An 18,861-nucleotide genomic window follows, 5' to 3' on the forward strand; every position below is an offset into this window, starting at 1 on the left:
GCGTCATTTCTTTACATAAAATTAGTTCTGTTATTTTTCCACTAAATTATGCGAGCTGAAGAGTTTTGAGCGCTCAGAAATGATCAAAATCAGTGAATACAATCAAATGAGTTGTATGATTAATGAGTTCATGTTATATAGCCTATATTGTATAACGAGATAGATAGATAGATAGATGACCACCTTTTTTTCCATTACAGAATGGCATCAAGAGGAACCCTATTCGAGTCCTTTGTGTGGGGCTGCAGACCACTGTCCGTAGCCTCACATTCAAAAGGGTTGAGGGCATCATTCAACCTGACCAAAAACGGACCACAAGTCTTGCTGCATTAACAGAAGGGAAGAAGACTTACACCACCCGCTTTAATCCTGATCAGCCACTGTTCCAAGAAAGACTTTGAGAAATAACACTGCACCTTTAATGCACAGCTAGCCGTAGACTATCCCTTACATATATTCTACATAATTAGCATTTTACTTCTTATTTACAGTTGAAAGTAATAAGAATGACCACATCAGAGTCATGTGCAGTTCCCGTGCTGGACCTGGACCTTTGCTGTGGGTCCAAAACATTAAGCCTCACCCTTTGGCGTGACGAGGCCCTGGTGCCATTAGGCATTGAGGACGAAGTTGTCTTCACCTACCTTAGACCATCAAGTGCCCAAATGAAGCTGAACTCATCAGCATACACCACAATCATGGTACCGTAACTCTCAACAACACTTTAAGTAGGAATGATCTGTATGAAAGTTTTCATAAAAACTCGCACACACACACACTCACACAGTGAGATGCCTGAATGCTAGATATGTGTTACAATATGTACCAGGCAGAGACAGAAGATAACAGTAAAGGTAGTTTATTGGACACAAGCAGAGGTTATTGTGACAACAGGTGAGTAGATAGTGGTTGTAGAGGTGAATGATGAATGAATCGGTGATAATACTGTCCTTTGTGGTTGGCAGCGGTGGCAGACTGGAGACAATGCTGGTGGATGACACTCACACACAGACTTGGAGCACACGGGAAAGCACGGAGACACAGGAGACAGGTAAGTAGCAATGGGAGTCCTTGAGGTAAGCATAGAGGTAAGTTCCTTGATGCGAACGAGACCGGACAATGTGACTGAGTGTGTGAGTGTCTTAAATGGTGCTCGTAATGAGTGTGCTGATGAGATGCAGGTGGCGGTGATTAGTACTCAGGGGAAGGTGTGCGTTGTGATTGGTGGGTGCTGGAGCCTGGCGTGTCTGTGACAGTAATTTTTATGTTTAATAAAGATACATTGTTCTACAATTCACATTGTAGAGAAAGTGGTAAAAAGTTTAAATTATATTAATATCAAAGGGTTAACTTACAAGATGAAGGGGGAAAGAAAGAAGAAAAAAACAACTTTGATCTGTATCCTTCACCAAAACATGTTTTATATAAGCAGACAGGATATGACTGCTCAGTGCGGTCACAGTGGTGTAGTTAACGTTCAGCTTCTAAAAGCATCAGTACACAGCAGCGTCCACACGAGCAACTTACACAATGGACTCCAAAAGACCGAAAATCTACAAGAGGACTCACGGCAATAGTAGCACTGAGATACAAGAAGTGGACAGAGAAGATGGTGAGGAGATGATCACTGATGCCAACAGAGACACAAAGAATCGTCATGACGTCAGGACAGAAACGGAGAACTCAGACACCGCCATATATCAAACACTTCAACACTCGGGTACTAAGACTCATTTCATTACAGCAACATAACATTCAATTCAAATGAGTGTTTAGGAAATATTTATCTTCACATCTGTAATTTTCAGGAAGTGTTTGTGTGAGGATCAGAAGCTCCAGAGCAGCTCAAGTGTGTTTGGTGCTGCTGTGTGTTCTTCTGCTGACTGCAGTCATAGTGCTGGCCATCAAACTCACTAAAACAGTTGATGAGTTTTACATCAAGTACAAAAACATCACAGAAGAGATAAAGGAGTTAGAAAACAGAAAATCAATCTTGAAACAGAATATTACAAATTTATCAAATTATAATAAAACCCTGAATACAGAAAAATTGACATTACAGAAGGAGATGGAAGAACTGAGGCAACAGATACATAAAATGGGTAAAAAAAACAAACAAAAAAACAACAACATTACACTAAAACTACACAACTATTCAATATTTAAAGAATATAGTATGTATGTTTTGGGTTACCTGTTATAAATAAGTTGTGTCAGTCAGTGTGGAAGGAAATAAAGAGCTAATTGTTGTACTGGTTGTTCTTACAGATGGATGGAGTTGCTATCAATCTAGTCTTTACTTCATCTCCTCTGAAAAGAAGAGCTGGATTGAGAGTAGGCGATACTGTACAGAGAGAGGAGCAGATCTGATCATCATAAACAACAAAGAGGAACAAGTAAGTGAGAGAGAATGTTTGTTTGTGACCATACCTAAGTTTGGAGCGACATTCACACTGAGGATGCTCAATTCCGATTTATGGCTCAGATCCAATGTTTTTGTAGAGCTGTTCACATTGTTGTTTTAAATGTGGCCAATATCAGATTCCAGTGTGAACAGATAATGGTCCTGGACTGACCCGCATGCGCAAAAGAATGATAAAAAAAGATCACGCAGCACGCTGTCATACGGAAGTAAACATGGAGAACATTAAAGTAAGTGATTACACATTTATTTATAAATAGTGTGATTATAGTGTGCTATAGTGTGATTTATTTATCTGCTGCCGAAGCCAGTAAATTTATGCACAATCAATAAAAAAAAAAAAAAAGGATGCAATAAAAGAGATAAAAGGGAAATTTATGGTAGGAGCCGTCGTGTTTTGCGAGTTCTGACACATCATTGTCCTTCCACGTCATGTATGTAAAACCCTTTGAAAGGGACTCCCATGAGTGCTGAATTGTGACGAATGTTGCTCTAGAGTGATGTAAAAGTCGCATGAATACATTACATTTGCCTGCAGTCTGAACATAACCAAAGTCTGACAACACCTTCCTTTGTGGACATTCTGAGCAGAGTATGTGAGCGACGTGAAATTTGTCTGAACTGTACGTCTTTGTTTGCAATAAATTTCTTGAATGAATGTATTAATTATTCAGCCTACGTAGATAACAGTTATGCTATTTGTTGCTTTAAGTATGTTTCTTCATTCATTAGGAGTATTTAAAAAGAGTTCCAGGTGGCACTGATGTCTGGATTGGTCTGACTGACAGTGATGTGGAGAACACATGGAAATGGGTTGATGGCACCAACATGACCTCTGGGTGAGAAATCACTCCTGTGAAACTACATCCACCAAACTCGGCACAGACCTACAGTCTGTTTTGACTCAGTCTGTCAATCTATCTATATTTCAGCCCTTTTATAATCTATCAATACAAAACCACCATAGCAACCAAGTACAAACATCCTGGAAATGCCTAAGCAACCACATAGCATGCCTTGGTAACTGATCAGAACACTTTAGATACACCGTTGCAATCATAAAGTACACTGTAGCAACCAACAACCACTTGATCAACTGCCCACAGTCATTCTGTACATTTGTGTGACTGTACAGCCATTAAAACAAACTTTTAAAATGCTTTTAAACTTTAAGACAAAATTAAAGTTAGTCTTGACAAACTTTATCTCACAGTCAGTATCATATCACACAGAAAGCAGCACTGAACATCTGATCTGTCGCAGGTTCTGGAGGGATGGAGAACCAAGTGGTAGCGCTGGTGATAAGGATTGTGCCATAAATCTGCCATCAGGGTTTGCTGATTATTCATGTAATAAAACGTTTAAATGGATCTGTGAGAAGAACACATTTCAATTTACATTGCTATAAAGGGTTGTAACAACATTTGTCTCATTTCGCTTTTTGCTCTGAAACATAGTTCTGCAAGTTTCCATGTAATAAATCATCATTAAAACACTGAGTAAATTTATTTATGATTCTATTATATTTTGTTAGTGATACATGTGTGCAGCTCCTCATCCACCATATTCACAGTGAAAGCTGAAGTGTCAAAAATACTAACATTATTGAATGTGTTTCAATAGATTAACTCAACAAATGAAGTGAGATTGGGGTGTGGCTATTTTTTTTCTTCTTCTTTACTTAAATTCTATATAGTGAGGCTAGTAATGCAGAAACTTCACACTTCAAGAGGAAAATAATCAACTTCAATCACTTACAAGAAGTAAGAAATGTTATTACATTGATATCAAAGGCTTAACAACATGACTACTTTTACTAGTAGTGTACAAAAATATTTCAACATAAATCGTCGCTGTTTATCTGCAAAACCTTTTTTATATAAGCAGGATATGACTGCTCAGTGCGGTCACAGTGGTGTAGTTAAAGTTGAACTCTAAAAGCATCAGTACACAGCTGTGTTTTCCACACACAAGCAACTTACAAAATCTGACTCTAAACGACTGAAAATGTGCAAGAGGATCAGCACAGGTATTGAGATTTATTTCATTATAACAACCAACACATTTTAGTCATGTGAGTAATTAAGAAACATTTATCTTCATGTCTGTGGTGTTCAGGAATTGATTCTGTGAGGAACAGAAGATACAAAAGAGCTACAGTGTGTTTGGTGCTGCAGTGTGTTCTTCTGGTTGAGGCGATCATATTGCTGGGTCTCGAACTCAGAACAAAGACTGATGAGTATGAAAACAGTGAGGACAAATACAACCAACAAAGGAACAAGCTACTTGATGAGATCCAAGGCTTGTTAAAAAAGAAAGATAAATTGGAGAATGACATTAGCAACATGACTAATCAAAATAACCAGTTAAATGAGGAGAAAAAACAACTGTTAATACAATTTTTGGGTAATCTTGAACTTCACTTAAAGTACACAAATGTTTAGTATTAAAAAGATGCAGTGTTTATGTTGTGTGTACACGCAGATATTAGTTTCAGTTCAGTGTGGACGAGAACAAACAACTCATAACTAAACTGTTTGTGTTACTAGATGGATGGAAGTGCTATCAATCCAATTTATACTACATTTCCTCTGACACGAAGAACTGGGCTGATAGTAGAGAAGACTGTTCGAAAAGAGGAGCAGATCTGATCATCATAAACAACAGAGAGGAACAAGTGAGTGAAACGTTGATTGACTAATTCAGATTCATTTACTCACATTAGACGTGTGTTAGCTGACATACTACAAAAATGATTTCACTTCTATTATTAGGAGTCTTTTAAAACTGATGCTGAATTCTGGATTGGTCTAAAGGACAGTGATGTGGAGGGCGCATGGAAATGGGTTGATGGCAGCACACTGACCTCTGGGTGAGAAATCACTGAACTGAACTGATTAATATGATATAAATGATTCTCACAGTCAGTATCATATCACACAGAAAGCAGCACTGAACATCTAATGCTGATCTGTATATGTAGGTTCTGGGCATCTGGAGAGCCCAACATGGGCAAAGAGGAAAACTGTGCTGTGCTGTATTCACAAAGGTGGTATGATCATCCATGTAATAATGTTTTTAAACGGATATGTGAGAGGAAAGCATCTTAAAATAAAATCTGTAATGTCATCACTAATAGGAAGCAAAATAGCTGTACTTGTATTTGCAAAAAAATATAGTTTTTTTGTAAGCTACAAGTCCTGTAATAAATTATCTTCATTATTAAATTTAGCAATTTTTTTTTTTTCTGTTATATTTTATTGTTTCATGTGTGCAGCTTCTCTGTGGTTTTCTGTTGTTTTAATATGTATAGGCTAGAAGCCTTACTCAACTTTCATAATAAACCTAATAATGAGATCAAGAGTCTGCAGCCTCACACTAGGAACAACAGACTGGCTAATGGCTAATATTCACTTCCTAGACAAAAAGCATTTCCTGTGACGTTGTTTGAGGACAAAGTGGAAATTTAGGGAATGTTCAGTCTTTATTTCCACAGAGGCATGACCTGAAACCAGTTTATATCTCTTGGTAATGCTAATATTGCACTTAGTGCGCTTTACAACAGCATCACTCTGCTTTTAGGCTAACTGATGCCCACCTGACATGAGCATGTAAATATGCTGTGACATAGTAAAGACATCTTATGTGAGAAAATATCTCTTAGCGACAGAAACCAGTTATTAGTTTCACTTCCTCTAAAGTATTTTTAGCACAGCAGGTTAAAGGTTTCACTTTAAGATGTACTTTTTTTCTTTTGAATTCAAATGTTTTACCACTAAAAATATTAATAGTGCTTTTGAGATATGTTTCAAATAATGTACATTCATGCAAGACTGCAGTCATATAAGTTTCTCAATCAAGTAGCACAAAATGTCTGGCTAACGTATAAAGACAAATTTGTTGACACCGCTAAAGCTCACAAGATGATGACATTGTGAAATTCATGTTAATTTTTTCAGTTCAACTTCACAGTCTTTGCTAAGTTGTTAAAATAATTTGTTATATATATATATATATATATATATATATATATATATATATATATATATACACACACACTAATTAAAAGATTAGAAATTAAATGTGTTGTTTGTTTGTACTTTCGTACAACTGTTGATCTGCAATTGGTTATTAAAAAAGAGAGCATTCAAATGGAGAATATTTAAATCATTGCTATTTAATGGATTCGTTACAAGACTTGATCAGTTCTAGTTTCCTACAAATAAAATATGGCCACAAAGTTACTCTGAAACGCTGAAAGATATTTTGACCATAGTGGTTTCGAGTCTCGACAGCATAAGAGTAGAAGCAGAAGCTCAGAGCAGTACAGTCCCAGAACAGACTCAGAACAACATTCACCATCTGAATGATTTCAAGAGACTGATAATGTCTGACAGTACTTACAACAGTAGAACTATTACTAAGATACAGGAGAGGAACAGAGGAGGTGGAGAGGAGATAATTAAGCCAGTACATGATATTTTGATTGACTTTAGCTCCAGCATTTGATCATTGCTTAACTGACTATTGACAGAAGAAAACAGTGAGTAACCTTAAATCCATTACATGCTATCTATCTATCTACATTAAGTGTAATTTTATTTTTATGTTTAATAAAGATATTGTTCTACAATTCACATTGTAGAGAAAGTGGTAAAAAGTTTAAATTATATTAATATCAAAGGGTTAACTTACAAGATGAAGCGGGAAAGAAAGAAATAAATAAAGAAAAAAAACAACAACTTTGATCTGTATCCTTCACCAAAACATGTTTTATATAAGCAGACAGGATATGACTGCTCAGTGCGGTCACAGTGGTGTAGTTAAAGTGCATATTGCAGGTTAAAAATTTTTTTCGAGATGAATATATAACCTTGTACAAAAATACCATATAAAAAGGTACTGCAGGGTTTAAAAATGTTTTGCAGGACATAAGGGCATGAATTTAGTAGATAAAGTGACGGTCTCTGTAAAAAACGCTTTTTTTCAGCGTCGAGTCATTTTACGTCACGAGAGGGAGTCGTTCGCCGAGCTCTGTGTGTTGACTCAGTGCAGAGTAGGTTGGTATTCAGTGACAGCGGTCGTGAATCAACGTGTTTTGGGTAGTTTTTGTATTCTATTTATCATCGTCATGGTAAATTATTGTGTTTGTGGAGGTTGCACAAACTCCAATCTGTCAGGACATCGAGTCCACAGGTTTACTAACAAGAAGAAGGACGGTGCCATCTTCCGTGCCGGGGTGTGTTTTGAGCAGGTGAAGAGAGCTCAATTTGTCTCTCTTTTGACCGTTATTCTGTCATAGCAGGCTAATTGTATGGCTGTGGTCTGTTATACGAGTATAAATAAACATTTACAGTTTCCTCAGCGTCCAAACTGTCATTGCTATCCATTGTTTTCCTATTGTTTATATTGATCGCACTCCCTCCAGTTACGTCACTTCCGATTTGGCATTTTTCAGATGCGGAAGTAAAATTTTCTCACAAAAACGACTCCAGAAGCCTATGTAGCATATTTATACGTGTTTTTTCAAGAAAATCTATTTCATACATTATTTTTCTATACATTGAATCACTGAAGCTCTAACCTGCAATATGCCCTTTAACGTTCAGCTTCTAAAAGCATCAGTACAATGCAGCGTCCACACGAGCAACTTACACAATGGACTCCAATTGGAGTCCACTGTGAAATCCTCGTTTACACTGCACGCGTGTGCGGCGCGTTACCGCTGCGACGCGGCTACCGGAGCTGATCAGCGGCCACTCTAGTCAGTGCTCGTGTTTACACCAGCCCCGCCGCGGTGCGTTTTAGAAACGTCCCAGAAGCGGCTCGCTGCTAAAGAGAGCGCTATTTGCGCTAAAGATAGGCGCCTTGCCTATTTTTGATGGACACCGCGTCCAAGATGCCAGCTCAAATACAAAATAAAGTCAAAATAATCACCCTGTGTAAACTCCCACTCATATTTCACATCACTAGGAGGCCAGAAACTGAGAACAAGAGATTCGAAATTGAAAAACTTGAAATTTCTTTGTTTTTGTTGTCCATAACTGGACTTTTAAGTGTATTAACTTTATCTGTGGTCTACAGCAAATAAAGACGACTTTATTTTTATCAACACTTCCATCAGGCCGTTTTTTATAAGTAAATGTTCCAATCAATAATCCAGGCAGCGCCAGCGCGTTCTCGTCTCCCTCCTTCATTTTACAGTCAAATGGTGGCTAGAACGGCTCCAGGTTCAAAGGTCAATACGGAATGGATTAAACGCGTTAAAAAAAATAACGCAGATATTTTTTCTCAGATTAATTAATTGAAATTAATGCGTTATTTTGACAGCCCTAGTAAAAACACCATAAAACATCAAATATATACATCACAAACATAAACATAAAACAAAATACAGCCCCAAAAACACCAACAATTAAAAGCCATAGAAAATAAAGATGTTTTTAAGTGAGATTTCCACATCTCAATGGAGGAAACAGATCTGTTATCAGATGGAAGGGTGTTACACAGCCTCAAACCAGAGAGAGTCAATGTGCTGCTCTTTCTGTCACTGTTTTTAAAACACATACTTTAACACCTCTAACAGTGTTACCTAGATTGTGTTTTCCTGCGCCATTAGGTGGCGCTAACCATCTTCTTAGATGAGTATTTAGCCAGGTACTATACCTGAAGAAGTAGGCAAAATAAGAGTCAGTAAGGTGGAAGTGAAACGCATAATCTGGGAAAAAAATAAGCAAAAGTGGCAAGAGATGTGGGATAGTGAGGGGAAAGGGAGACATCTGTACCATATTCAAAAGAATATTAAAGTAAATAAGGTAGGAAGTGGAGACAGGAAAGAGGAAACTGTACTAACAAGACTAAGGCTGGGACATCGTGCTCTAAATAAAACATTAAAAATGGTAGGGAAACATCAGATGGGTATGTGTGAGGAGTGTCAGGAAGAAGAATAGGTGGAGCATGTAATTCTACATTGTAGGAAATATCAGAGAGAGAGGGAGATAATGGATAATAAATTGAAGGAATTAGGGGTGCAGAATCTCACTTTAAAAACAATACTAAGTATGAATGTTGGAGAACAGGTGAGAGAGTTGTTAGGTTTTTTAAGGGATACTGGGCTTTATTATAGGATATAATGGTAAGGGACGTTCCCCCCCCATTCTGTTATGCTCACTTACATAAATGCTTACATAAATGTCCTGCACCCACTAGTAAAAATATACAAAAAAAAAAGTTATATCTTGTGTCTGAATAACTTTTGGTTTGACTGTATACTCTCTCTCTCTGTCTCTCACACACACACTTTCCAGAAAGCAGGTTTGTATCTCAGAGAAGATGTTTCAGGGTTAGTTTACTTCAGATAAATGTCTCTAAGCTTCAGAGGTTTTCTACGGAGCTCACATTTCACAGAACTGCATTCAAAAGTGAAAATATTGTATATATTTATGGATTCTTTTTTTTTTTCCATCTGTTTTTGAAAATACATGAAAACAACTAAAGAAAGATGAAATACCTCAAACAATATTTGTAGACTTTTTTCTCTTCTGAACTGTCGTGTTGAACAGCAGCTCTGAAATTGTTCACTTTCTCTGAAATAGAGGAAGTGAAACTGCTTTTCAAGTGTCAGTGACAGTCAGACGTCAGCAAACACTAACTCTTCTCTGAAATGTGTGTTTTCACTGAATTTTTTAGTAGTAGTTTTTTCAAGTTTGTTAATATAACCTGAATTCCAGAAATGTTGGGACGTTTTTTTAAATTTGTGATATATTTTAAAATATTGTAGCTTTATTTGTAACTGTCGAGACACACGCAAACACTATATGAATGTAGCCGTCATTCCCGGTGTTAAATTATATACTACATTCATATTAATGCTGCGGCAAATTCAAACGCGCGCTCTCTCTCTGTCTGGGTCTCTGGATTTCCCAGCGCTGTCTAGTAGGCAAACTGTTGTCAGTGTGTCGAAAGACCATATTAATTTTATAATGATGCGGAGCGGGAATCAAGGCTTCGTCGGGACAGCATTCTCACACGGAGAAGTGCAATTACACAACATAGAGGCGCTCTTTGGTTTTCAATTATGGTAAATAATTTGCTCACTCACAGAATCAGACACTACTGCTTTTTATATAGCACATTTCCTGTTATGAATTATGATATTGTTTGCTTCGTTGGTCGATTTGCTTTCAAATCGCTCCAGAGTTCGCTTGGTCCGCTTTTGGTGCGCACCCGAGTGCGATTGCTGCTTTCACACCTGCCCAAACTAACTGCACCAAAAGGGGATAACGAACTCTAGTGCGATTCAACCGAACTAAATGAGGCAGGTGTGAAGGCACCCTAAATGAACCAGGTTTATATTATATAGGCAGACACTAACAAGGCTAATGAGCTAACAAGCTAACAAGGGGGCGTGGTCCAATGAGTGTCCATGGTAACTAACAAGTGAGCAGGGTGGCAGGGAATTGAGGTGTACAAACAATGGAGACACAGGGAACACAGACCGGGATCGTGACAAATTCACAGATCCACACACACAAGTAGCAGAACACCTCAGTTCTCTTGCAAAATGAAACACTTCATTCAAAACTTTACATTAATTTAAAAAAACCTAAGGACATTTTATGAGGACACTTCCTGTGTCCTTGTAAACCAAGTAGCTTTAAAAACGTACTAAACTGTTTTTTTGAAATTTAAAAAATCCAAACAGTTTTCTGTGATGGGAAGGTTTAGGGGTAGGGGTAGTGTAGGACGATAGAAAATACAGTTTGTACAGTATAAAAACCATTACGTCTATGGAGAGTTCCCGTAAACCATATATACAAGTATGTGTGTCCTCATGAACCATATATACAAGAACACATACAACACACACACAAGACCAGTACTGTACATTGATGATTTATTTCTCTCCACATTGTAAAACCATTCAATACATCCATGCCTTTCCAAAGTTTGCATTTTGAACTGAAATTCAGAACATATTATAAATACAATATATTACACGAACAAAAACATTTGTGGAGACAAAACAAAGCATGATTTTAAAAGAAAAAAAAAAAAAAAATACGATAGAAAAAACACCTAAGCATCATCTCTTCGCCTAGCTGGATCTGACCATAGCACTTCATCCACATCACAGGCGATGTCCTCTCTCTCAAGACAGCAAGGGAAGAATCTTCTTGACTGGTGAATTCTTCCTTTCACAGACCCTGTGTAACTGGTGTGAAAAATTTATTGATTTAATCTGACTTTTGTATATTTCCTTCTGTATTTGTATTATTTTTTATCTTTTTCTTCTTCTCTTAAATTGTTTTATTAATGTTTTATATTTGTCTACATTTGTAAAAAAAAAGAAAAAAAAAAGAAAAAGTGAACTTTTGGTTTAGTGAACTTCACGAAATTTTGTTCCTATATTATCGTTCTTAAGTTATGTGAGTATACTGCTAAAGTAGCGGAACTTTTCTTTGGGAATTTGTTGGGGGAGGGAACGTTATCAGTGGAACACACCTGCGGGGTTTCCTCTTGCACGACATGCGATTGCCTCAGTCTACTTGTGTATGAGGCCGATGACATGCTTTTCGCTTCTCCCAGAAAAATATTCTGGTATGGTGATGTTTCTTGTTTAAAACGCATATTTGTTGCTGGAAGAATGTGATTGACATATAGTAACATTTGATAATGTTAGCTATGATGAAAATGTATTGTTTAATGTGTTATTTGATTTAAATTATGTATATCATGACGCTAACTAATTAGCATTGTATTCTTAGTGTGTACCAGAGAGGGAGAAGCTGTCGCCCCGTTGCTCCACTGATTATTTCCCTTAATTACAGGTATGTCGTTCAATCAGTTCTGTTTCAAAAAGAAAAGAGATTTAGTTGACTGATAATGAATGTATATGGTACAGAGAGTGTGTTATGGGAGAAATAAACGGATTTAATTGTTTAAGCTGTCTGTGACGCACTTTGTGCGGCCTACATATGGTACGGTGCTGAATATATCCCATGTTTTATTCCATTTTTGATACAATGTGTGAAATATGGGTTTGTACATACAAATGGTATTATAATTGTTTATTTGTTTTAATATAGGATATTATCGTATAAATATTTGAATTAATGCATATGTTAATAATGTAATATAGATATTGTATTTAATATACTATTGTAATGTACTATTAATTATATTATATTATACACTACTGTAATATATTTATTGTAATAGAATAAGAATATTGATCTGATGTATAAGAAAAACGAGATATTTATATATTATAAGTAGTACAATTGATTTACACTTATATAATTCTTTTCCATTATTATATAACATCAGTCTACTTGTGTATGAGGCAGATGACGCATATGATTTTCGCTTCTCCCCGAAAAATACTCTGTGTACCAGAGTGGGAGAAGCTGTCGCCCCGTTGCTCCACTGATTATTTCCCTTAATTACAGATACAGTGCTGAATCTCATCAAGTGGTCGTGTGGTCCTTGTGTGTGTGAGAGAGAGTGACCGGTCCAGACACGCTACACCTGCATCAGTTGGGTCACAGGCCTTCTCCATGGCTTGAATGAGGCATATCCTGATATAGGGCTGGAGATCAGAAATCTTTCACCGCCATGCCAAAAAAAAACCCCTCCTCAATAGGTTTAAGGAAGGGACAGTATGGTGGGAGTATTGGAGTGAAAATTGTGGATGCTCATGAAACCAGTTTTGGGCCAGAGCAGATCAGTGGAAAGATATATTGTCCCAGATGACAATGTGTCTCATCTGCTTTGCTCCAGCTGGTCTTCTGCTGTGATGATGTTGTGTAGTCTGTCTAAAATGTGAATATGTGGTCGTGTTGTAAGGACCTTGGCATGCCGGTGGAGGACCCCATTCTGTGATTGCAGCACACATTGTGATTGTTACCTCCACGCTGGCCTAGGACATTCAAAATAGCTCTGTGGACAGTGATGTTTCTCCCTCTTCCTCTTTCATTGCCTTCCTTTTTGTTGAAGACAGGTAAACTCACCTGTTGCCTTTTTATAGTGCTCACACCTGATTGAGTTTACAGTGAAGCACATAAGTGTCTGCAGACCTGACGGCCATGTTTGATCAATTGGTTTATAGGGGTGGTATTTTGGAAAGCAGTGTCTTGAAATGGCAAGGAAGTGACATCATGTTAGATTTCTGTGTCTAATGTAGAGAAATGTGTTTAGTGTTTTGCAGAAAGTGTGAGGCTGAGAATGTGCTTATAGTTGTGCAGATCTGGGCTGCCCATAGGAAAAAAAATGTACTGCTCAGTGGTTGTGATTCTCATATATCCCTCCTTTTATAGTTTTTTTTCAACTGCTTACACACATTTTCAAAACTTTCTCTTTTTTTCAAAACTTTACGCACAAATCCAAGAATTGCACACAAAAAATGCAAAATTCTTCACATCTCTTGCAAAATGAAGCACTGCATTCAAAATATCACAAACACCTCTCAAAAGCAAACATTTGTCTTACTTTTCAAACACATTTGCCATAATATTCTATTTTTGGATATATCATATACACACAGTTATTCAAAACCTAAAGCTCTTCTTTCATAAGCTGCTATGTCCATTTCTGTACAAGACTGAAAGTAATTGACAGAGAGATGTTGAAAAATTCATGGTAAACATGAAAGCAAGATTGAAACCAAACTTTTTTTTTTTTTACTGTAAGCATTTGTGGTTGTGAATACAGTATTGCACAGTACGAAACAAAATAAATACATCAACCATGTGTAGTTGGACAGGAAAAGAAAAGGAAAAAAAACTAGCATAATTTTGAAAAAGGTGAATATTCCAAAGGAATGGTGTGTATGTGTGTCCTGGTAGGGGACCAAATGTCCTCACAAGTATATACCAGTACATTTTGACTGCGGGGACATTTTTTACAGTAAGTCCCCATGAGGAAACAAGTAATATGTAAATCATACAGAATGATGTTTTCTGAAAATCTAAAATAGCAGAATGTTTTCTGTCATGGGTAGGTCTAGTGGTAAGGTTAGTGTAGGGGGACAGAATATACAGTTTGTACAGTAAAAAACCATTACGCCTATGGAATGTCCTGATAAAACATGGAAACCCAATATGTGTTTGTTGTGGGTGTGTTTGTTGGTGGGCGAGATGGGTATCTAGGCTTCATCTCTCCTCCTGGCTTGGTCTGGCCACAATACTTCATCCACGTCACATGCTATGTTCTCTCTTGCGTATCCAACCTTGGATGGAGGCAGCGTCAGTGTCTCCACATGCCTCCTCCATTCCCTGGAGAAGTGTTATGTTGACATAGGGACCACGATCATGCACTTTCCAGCACCATGTGGAGGAAAAATCCTCAATAGGGTTTAAAAATGATGAATATGGAAGCAAGTAAACAACAGAAAAGTTGTTCAAAACCTATAACTTATTTATATACAAGTTTATATTTATAGGCCTATTCTAAAGCCATGATTGGTTGGTGTTAAGTAAAGCAGTGAGTGTTTGCACATGTGAGGAGTTAGTGTGAGGCACTGATGAATTAGTGTGGCATTTTGATTGGTTGTGTTTGTGTGTCAGGTTTCAGAAATTGTGTGACAAGTACGGATTTTGTGTGTAAGCAGTTGGAAAAAAAACTGTAGTATCAACAGAGTTTTAGATGTTTCTCCTAAAATTCCTTAGGAGAAATAAGAGTAGACAGAAATGAGACATGAGAAATATCTGAGAGGAAAGGAGTTAAAACTGAGAATGTGGTGGAAGAAAATAGAACATCTCATTATTGTCATTCTGTAGTCTCTTTCAAGACTCCATTATAGGAATATTTTATTGCTCAGAGTTTGCTCTTTATAAGCTCATGAGACTTAGTTGTGATTCTCAAATATCTCTCATTGTAGTATCAACACTGTCTCAGATGTTTCTCCTAAAATGCCTTAAGAGAAATAGAAGTAGACACAACTGAGACATGAGAAAGTTCTGAGAGAAAGGAGTCCAAAATGAGAAACAAGAAATCTCTTTATTGTAAAAATATTTTCAGAAGGTTTTTTTTTTTTTTTTTTTTTTTTTTTTTTTAATCTTTAATGGACAGGACAGTAGGATGAGAGACAGGAAACTATGGGAGAGGAGAGAAGGGAACAGGAGCAGGAAAGTACCTTTAGCTGGGATTCGAACTCGTGCTGTCTGAGGAGCTGCTATGTCTTAATGTTGATGTGCTGTCCACAAGGCTATGCTTCTGACAGAGCTTTCTCTAAGCTCGGGATACCAAGAGCTGATTATTCTCTTACATGTCTCATTTAGGTATCAGCTTTGTCTTTTGGTGCCAGCTGCATAAACTTAGCATAGTTGCATATTAACTTAAGAACTAGTTTGACTAAGTAGCAGTTAACCAAAGGGCAGTCAGTCTTACTTTCCTGATTCAAATTAAACAGATATACCTTTTTATGCAGCTGACTTTAAAATGTTATTACCAGGCTTGAAGTAAAAAAAAAAAAAAAAAAATTAGATGACTAACTTTTAAGACTATTCTAAGAAGTTTTTGCAACTTTTATTTTAGATGAAACATGTTAAATTTTAAATTTACTAATATTGTAAATACTGAAACTATTATTTAAGTAGCATTGTACATTTCAGAATATGAATATAAAGGGATACTCATTTAAATGTATCTTCAATGCCCAGCATTGTATATGCAGCCAGCGCATATTCCAAACAAGGGATTAGACAAGTTTGAGATGTTTAGCCTATGATAGATACTTTCTTTTTAACAAATTTAATAGTGTACCAGTGCCTCATGGTTGTTGCATAACCTTTTTTTTCCTTTTTCTTTTCTTCATTTAACATTGTAAAGTTTGTCTTGTACAACCCATTTTGCATGCATGCATATATAGGTCATGTTTTCCTCTGTTAAGTAATTGTGCAACAAAACTCTGTCTACACCAGTGGTTCCCAACCTTTTTTACACCAAGGCCCGCCTCCTCTCCGAATCAACACTGCGAGGCCCACCCACCCCTCAGCCCCTCTCTTAGAAGAGATCTCCGTAACATCACACACTGTGCTCAGACTTTTCTCCTCAGCTAGAGACTCGGGAGCTCTCACATGTGTCTCCTCTTAACGGGCGGATCTAGAAAATTATTTATAGGGTGGCATGAGGTCTATGAGGGGTGGCAACACCAAAGCAAGCGCCCATGCATAGTTTTTGAAGATTTATGGCCTGACATACACAATTGTGTTCACAAATATTGCATTACCACAAAATAATCATCTATACAGTTTAAAATTAAAAAGTAAATAACCAGATTTCAATATTCCTCATGGCACCAAGTTAAGACACTAAATGAAAAACATCAACAGATTATTATTTTGAGCTTGTATCACTTAAGGAGATGACTGTTTTATTAATATTACATAGGCTACTTCGATGGTATAAATCACATTTTAGTGCAAGTTAAAGAGCATAACTTGAATTTCCACAGTTTTGCAAACAATTTTTGAGTTTCTGTTATTAAAGGATTCGTTCACTTTCAAATGAAAATTAGCCCAATCTTTACTCACTCTCAAGCTATCCTAGGTGTATATGACTTTCTTCCTTCTGATGAACACAATCGGAGATATTTGAATATCCTGACGCATCTGAGCTTTATAATGGCAGTGAACAGGGGTCACGAGTATGAGCTGAAGAAAGTGCTTCCATATTAATATACCGCCTTCTCTATTCAATGTAGGAAGAAAGTGTCTTGCAGTTCCAAAGCTTACGCTACGCCTTCCCTAATCAACTTACGGAAACTTGAATACGGAAGGCGGTCTGGCGGAAGCTAGATATTTTACTTCATAACTTGTTAAAATATGGATTTTTTTTTTTTTTTTTTTTTTTTTTTTATACACAAAAGCATCGCTTCTCTTCAGAAGTCCTTTATTAACCCCCCAGAGCCGTGTGGAATATGTTTATGATGGATGTGGATGGAAGCACTTTATTCATCTCATACTCGAGACCCCTGTTCACTGCCATTATAAAGCTTGGGTGCGTCAGGAGGATATTTATTAATATAACTCCGACTGTGTTCATCAGAAAGAAGAAAAACCTAGGATGGCTTGAGGGTGAGTAAAGTTTGGAGTAATTTTCATTTGAAAGTGAACTAATCCTTTAACAGTGATGGGAATGTCTGTGTGTGTTCACCCAGAACACCCTATCAACCACATACTCTCACACACACCCTATCAACCACATACTCTCACACACACCCTATCAACCACATACTCTAGCAACATCTATCTATTCTGGCCTAACTGACCAAACTATTTAAAACAAGATTTTAAATGGGCTTTACGACAAGCCAGCATAAGCCAGCATTTGTCTTTCAAATTTTCAACCTAGTTATTGTTTTTCTTGATTGCTAATACACAATTCCTAACACCATTCAACATTTTCTCAAAACTATAAACACAATCTCAAAACTATACATCAACTTGCACATACCTCAAACTTCCAGGTCAAAATAAAATGTTCTAGTCGAAAGTGTATTCTTTTCTGACAAAATCAAATGCACCACAATACAGTAGCCTTTACTGTCAATTACAGTACAGTAAAAAAAAAAAAAGTAAATTCAGCATCCTCTGCAAATTTGGACAAATTTCATTACAGTATATACAGTACTATAGCAGTGTATTGGTCTTCTGACACAAGACTATCCCTAGGCAGTCATTTCTCAGTTCTGCAAAAATACAGTACACATTAAAAATGGCTACAAAGAAAGCTGACAATCACAAGTTTGAGGGTGTTACAACATGTGCTCCAGTTTACTGTACATAGAATAGTGAAATTTCCCTCATCTAAAGTACTGGTACTGTGTACTGTAATTATAACATGTGTAGGCTAAGTTTAAAACACTCGTAAATAATTCTTTCAGCTCTCTCTCAGACTTTGACTGGTGTGTCATGTTGTCATTTTAAACGTTTTGAGAAATGTGTCTTTGTTTTGAGAACTGATGGTTTGGGAAACTGGGCCAACTGAATCACTAAATGTGTTAGCAATTGAGAAAAACTAAAATACATTTAGATTCTTACCTAACTCTGCTATTAGTTTCTGTGATCGGGATCTTCTTATTGATGTTATGTTATTGTTTCGTCACAAGACAAAAATACCTTTATCCATGAAGAAAGTGGAGCGGGCGGTCGGTGAATCAGCTCGCCAAACAATTACGAAAATGAATCTCGGACATAGTTGGATGGGATTACATTTCTCACAGAACTTCTGAGTTAACCGAGAAGCAGTAATTTTCCGTTTCATGAACAAATGGAAAAACAATTCGTAAGTGAACTTGGCTGCGCTGTGTTTTTGACTCACTAAAAACCGGTTCATAAGAGTCATTTGTTAATGAAGCTGACTACACTTTGCAGTTCTTTGTTCAATTCGCACCATCAAAATGAACCAAATGAAAAAGGTGGAGGGTCATAGAGGGG

General features: G+C 37.0%; 1 long non-coding RNA gene across 2 annotated transcripts; it reads left to right on the forward strand.

The window, feature by feature from the left end:
* Positions 1-368: 368 nt before the first annotated feature.
* LOC127508931 (uncharacterized) lies at positions 369-18,420 on the forward strand. Of its 2 annotated transcripts, XR_007928987.1 has the most exons (11): positions 369-1,720; positions 1,809-2,102; positions 2,269-3,261; positions 3,686-4,185; positions 4,310-4,451; positions 4,541-4,828; positions 4,972-5,099; positions 5,197-5,294; positions 5,406-6,965; positions 12,190-12,252; positions 12,874-18,420. It is a non-coding gene; the product is annotated as an uncharacterized LOC127508931 (long non-coding RNA). The 2 variants fall into 2 exon arrangements; XR_007928988.1 differs by having other exon boundaries at positions 370-1,720; positions 3,686-4,451; positions 5,406-5,471.
* Positions 18,421-18,861: the final 441 nt, after the last annotated feature.

The sequence above is a fragment of the Ctenopharyngodon idella genome, chromosome 3 (genome assembly GCF_019924925.1).
Source record: "Ctenopharyngodon idella isolate HZGC_01 chromosome 3, HZGC01, whole genome shotgun sequence".
NCBI classification, from domain to species: Eukaryota; Metazoa; Chordata; class Actinopteri; order Cypriniformes; family Xenocyprididae; genus Ctenopharyngodon; species Ctenopharyngodon idella.